The following is a 5,772-nucleotide window of genomic DNA, read 5'->3' on the forward strand; positions in this document are numbered from 1 at the left end:
CTCTCAAATATACATTTTTGGTATTAGTGTGAAAACATTTTTGCTAAAAAAAAACGTTTCTCTCAAAACGTTTTTCTTCTCGCTCTCAAGTCTTTGCTCTCCATTTCTTGCTCTTGTGTCAGGATTTTGCTCTCGCTGTGAATATAATGTCATGGGCGGGGACACGTTCCTATTTTCCAGTTGGGTGAGCATCGGCTTGTCTTGTCTTAGGAGTCGAACTGAAACGTTACACCATTGTTGCTTCACCGGCATAGATGCATTGCCTTAGCGCGGGGACTCCAATTTTTGGGTAAGATGATGACACACAACTCCACGGGTAGCTGGCTGAGCAAGTTCAGCATCACTTATGATGAAACATTAAATAGATAAATCATAAATGTAAGCTAGTTTGCCATTACTGGTGTGTTTGTAAGAATGACATGGACAAAGAATAGCATTCATATTCATGAATCTGTATCATAATATTAGCATGCTAATTGCTAGTAAAGGTAATCGCTAATTAGCCATCAAGCTCAAACTCACCTGGTTTATACTATTTTTAAATCAAATGCCAAATGAATATGTTGATTTAAATAGTTCCACTCCATATTTAGTGAGTAGTGAGCTAGTTTCTACCTTTGCACTCGCTAGCCTCAAAGCATCTAGCCTCAAGAGTAACTGCTTGTTCATCCTGGTTGTAGGTCGTACATAATGAACAAAGGGAGAAGTGTTTTTTTTGGAAACCGCTAAACGTGTCCAGTAAAATTCAACCTTAGCATTATTGAATCAGTATTACAGTTTTTGCCAATTGCTAAGACACAGATATCAAAAGTGTTACTCAATTTCCAAAACCTTACACTCAAGGAGCACAACATCGGCTTCAGCTTCACACTATGCACGCTACTGAACCAGTGGAGGTGGCCAATCCCTCCATGTTGAAGTTGACTAAAAAGAGAAATAAAAAAAATAAACATCTTTTGGGAATTGATCTTAATGCCTTGATTTAAAAAACCTTTAAGGACACCATTTTTTTTATGAATAATGTATTATAAATAAATAAATGTTCCTCCTTAAATACAGGGGGCATGAGTACACACACCCCTGTGTTAAATTCCCATAGAGGCAAGCCAGTTATTTCATGGATCAGGATACTATGCATCCCGATGAAGTTCCCTTGGCCTTTGGAAGTAAAAAAGCTCCACATCATCACATACCCTTGACCATATCTAGAGATTGGCATGGTTTTATTTCAGTTAGCCTAACAGCTGGTTTGAGTTACATTGATATGGATCTAATTTCAGGGGTGTACTTACTCATGCCCCATGTATTTTATGGAAGAACATTTATTTATTTACGATACATTATTCACTCACAAAGAAAATTGGTGTCCTTAAAAGGTTGCGTTCCTAATCCTAATTCCTCATTTGTTTTTTTAATTAAGGCATTAGGATCAATTGCCATGTTGTTTAGTCCTCTTTTTAGGTATTAGCATGGGTCTCTAAACTCATGCATACCACTACAAGTAAATAAATGTTGTAGTTGTGCCCTTTGTTTAATGTCAATCTTTCTACAGATATCCACAAGTCCAAGAATGATGTGGCTACCAGTAAAGTCCAATATAAATATATTCCCAACCATTTTGAAGGGGGACAGGAGACGGAGCTTTAGGCTAAGCTCCTATAATCTTTATCCACGGTTTGAGTATTCTGTCATGATGGACTCTACATATTGCTGTGCATGTAGACATTTAAACATTTTTGTGGCCCTACCTCTCTTGCACCTACGCTCACTCTAGTACGAAATAAATGTGTATATGATTTTAAAGTAAAATAAAGTTAATCTTTAAATATAATTTGTTGTCATTTTTTTAGGTTAAACCCTGTCCCCTTCTTGCCCCCTTGGTAAAATCTGTCTAGAACCGCCACTGTACTGAACTCTTGCTCTGCATCCCGGTGACAATTGAACCTACTTTTTTTTCACTTCAGGTTAAACACAAACTGCATTTTGCTGTCTTTGTACTGCACTAGCCTGACTCCGCTCTTATACATACTTCCGCTCAATTTTCATTTTCCTTCAGTACTACGTCTAGGTTTGCGACATCTTCTTGGGTTTTCTGTAATCTTAACCGGTCCAATCAGCGAACAGAGGGAGTGGCCGAGAACAATGACGTTGAGGTCATGCGCTAGCCGTAAGGGCGGCGGAGAAAGATGTGAGAAAGCCATTTGGTTCGTTGTCCAATATCAAGAAGTGAAAGCCCGAGAAAGAATAATCTTTGCTGAATTTTGTTAATGGCCAAGACGTTGTGGCCCTCCTCCCCACAGGCTTAGGGAAATGTCTAAGGCTAACGCTAGCGACGCTAAGCCAATGTCACGACCAAACGTTAGAAATTGGTTATGGCAGATCCAGAGTGGCTCTGGGCAGATCTTAAAGGAAAAAGATTTTGATTGCAGGAATTATTCTCTCTATCTCTCTATATTCTCTTATCCGTCTTAATGGTCATAAGAACATTTTTATTTCCCGCGTGAATTGTAGAGATGCATGGGTGTGCGTTAACTTTGTGAGTAATATCTTATCACGACTAACACTGGAACAAAGACATCTGAACTTACAACAAAGAACGCTTTACATCAACTGACTGTGTGTGAAAATTAGAGTCTGCCAAGCTGTGGGTGGCCAGTCATTTGGCCCTGGGGTAACAGACGTCTGGACTCTACCAATGTCACCCACTAAAGCTGCAATTAGCAAGTCAAGTTAAACCCAATAGACAGAAACCCCTGTCTGATGTTGTACATTATGAACAACAGCATCTTCTGATTACATTTTTGTGTTTTTATAAAGACCCCTGTGGCAATTAAACAATGTGATGAATTGAACTTAAAATATTTGGTGCATGTCTTGCAGGGAAAAAAATGGTTTCACTATCATCAATGACTGCTTTAATTCCGTCCAAAGCATTGGAACACATGGGAGTTTTTAAAAAAATTATCCCAACAATTATTAATGAGGCTCATTATGTGGTTAGAGGGTTCAGACGAGAGGAAAAGGAAGAGAAGGTAAGATGGAGTATGATGGAGTGACCAGGGGTAGGAGGAGAAAAAAGACAATTATGAATATAAGGGGGAAAGACATGGACAAAGAGCACAAAACAGAGGAATAGAAAGAGCCCCAACAGAATGAGATGAAGTGGAAGTCATGGTGGTGAAGAAAGCAATGAAGTGGAGGCTCTACTTAAAAGATCTGACTGAAAGTCTATTTACCCTAAAACACAGTGAGAAACTCCACAGGGTATAGGGTGCATGTGTTGCATCAAATTGGGAAAAACCTGACATGTCCTGACAATTAACCAAGATTCCAAGACAACAGGGCTGGATACGCTGATCTCAAATCCACGGTTGGCTCTGACAAAAATAATGTTTATGAAGAAGCTAAACAGCTGAGAGCTAGAACAACTGAAAAGTATGAAAAAAATGTTTATCAGTAAACATAACAAGAAACCAAGAAACTAGTCTTTGAGGGGATCAGTTGCTAGTGCTATCACCCCTAAAAAAACCTGAGTCAGACTCTGGAAAGGAAAGTGATCCCAAATGCATCTCAATCCGTCTACCATTGTCCACATATATACAAGACACGGTTGTACAGATTCAACCTCAGCAAATCATTTTCATGCATCTTTAATGTATTTAGTAGAGAATATTGTTTTTTATGTCAATAGTGATCACATATGACCCAACTTTTTTTATAAGGTGGCTGCCGCTCGCAAATGTTTTTTAAAATGAAATGTTATACTAATAATTAAAAATCTGAATCCGCTTACTCTAAAACAGTCAGGAAGTAACAAAAACACATAACTTCTGTGGACAAATTTGCGGTCAGTTTTCCTTCCAATTTCACAGCCTCCTGTTTACCTGAACCTTAAAACAAAGGGCAGCCGTCACTTCTTTTTTTCCATGCATCTAGTCTTTGTAGCCTAAAATGTTCCATCCCATTCAAGTACTGTGTAATTTAAAGCTACTCTTTCGCACATTGGCTAAGTTCATTGAAACTGTATGTTCTTATATTTGTGACGTTATCCTGCACAGAATGCCAATCAATACTCAAGAACAGACTTACAAATGTACCCATTCATATCAACTTACATTCTACACTGGAATTCATGTTTCACAATTTGGCACATCTGCATTAGACATCAATATTCCTGGCAATCTGTGAATAAATATGGCATTATAGATGACTGTGATGCAGGCCAGCAATCAGAAACTGATGCATGTATCCTTCCAGAACAAAGAGAATGTCATATTCATCAAATAAACATCAAGGATTATTTACTTCGTCCCTAGCTCTCCCAGATGCACTTTGTTTGTCCACTAACTGAAACTGTCACAAGTGTGTGTGTGTGTGTGTGTGTGTGTGTGTGTGCACGCGCACGTGCAGGCTCACCTTACTTCAGGGCAGGCAAGTCTATGTGTTTTATTGAAAGCTGAGCTGGCAGGGGAACAGAGATGCAATGATAACAAAGTTGCCTTGTGGTGGAAAAATACAAACTGTATTGAAAGAAAAAAATGTATTACGTATGAGGAAATGATAAATTATACATGAAGAAATTAGTTCTTTCTATTCTTTCATGGGCAGGACAAATGCCTACATGTCAGCTTTGATTGTTGGTTAGTTATGATCACATGGATCTTGAAGATGTGATCTTTTCTTGAGATTGTGTCTGTAAAAAAACTGTCCGGTACACAGAGACACTGAGTCTGACCCCTTTAAATGTCTCTTTATGTTAGGCAAGACAGTGAAAGGACAAAAGCAGATGCAAAGTGAAGTTTCTTTAAGGTTTTGGTGTTAGACTGTACTCATTCATGCACCCTTTACTAAAAGCCTCTTTGAAATCCGATTAGGGTTGAAATATAACCATGTGAGTCAGGACAACTTGCTGAACGAGTTTTATTATTTTATTTATTATGGTAAAATTAGTCAGTAGGCCTATACGTTTTCTTCATCAACTAGTGACTGCAGCTTACAAGCCAAGAACAGCCTATGTTTTGATTGCAGCGGTACTAAAGACCAAGGAAAACACAATTTAGCACCTGAACTAACTGGCTGGAAAGCTAATTAGCTATGTAGCTTACAAACTGTAGCAGTGTTCTTCTTCTATGTTAAAAGTTTGTTTAAGTGAATGAAATGTTTGACAAATCAAGTAATTCCACCACACTGAATAATTGACATAAGGTCTTGATTACTGATTTGCAACCCTGGCCACAACAGTCTACAGTAGTACACCCAGAGATATAGATGGATAGCTACCTTTGTAGAAATGGAAGAGATAAATCACTATCATCTTACAACATAGTATTGCTCAACTAAAATGCTCAGCTACTTCAATATAAAATGTGCACAGTCATATCAGTGACGATCATTTGAAGTGTTTTGCAAAAAGTGCCTTAACAAATCCAAATCTGGGCTCTCAGATGCAGAAGGTTTTGGCCTGACTCTTACAAAACACATTAGACATAAGATTAGATTAGATTAGATTAGATTAGATTATACTTTATTCATCCCACAACGGGGACATTTTGTCGTTACAGTAGCAGCATTTTTCATTAACAGCAAAAAACAATAACACACAAACAAGTAAGCACGAAAGAAATACAAGGCAAGAAATACAGGCAAGAAATAGACAGTGAAAATATGGTAGACTGAGTAAGTAAAATGTCGTCCAACAAAAGGAATTTTAAAGTGCGGTTGCCATGATAAGAGAAACAATATTGCAGTGTAAGTGACGTTAAAAATGAAGTT

Source organism: Etheostoma cragini, chromosome 6 (assembly GCF_013103735.1).
Source record: "Etheostoma cragini isolate CJK2018 chromosome 6, CSU_Ecrag_1.0, whole genome shotgun sequence".
Taxonomy (NCBI): domain Eukaryota; kingdom Metazoa; phylum Chordata; class Actinopteri; order Perciformes; family Percidae; genus Etheostoma; species Etheostoma cragini.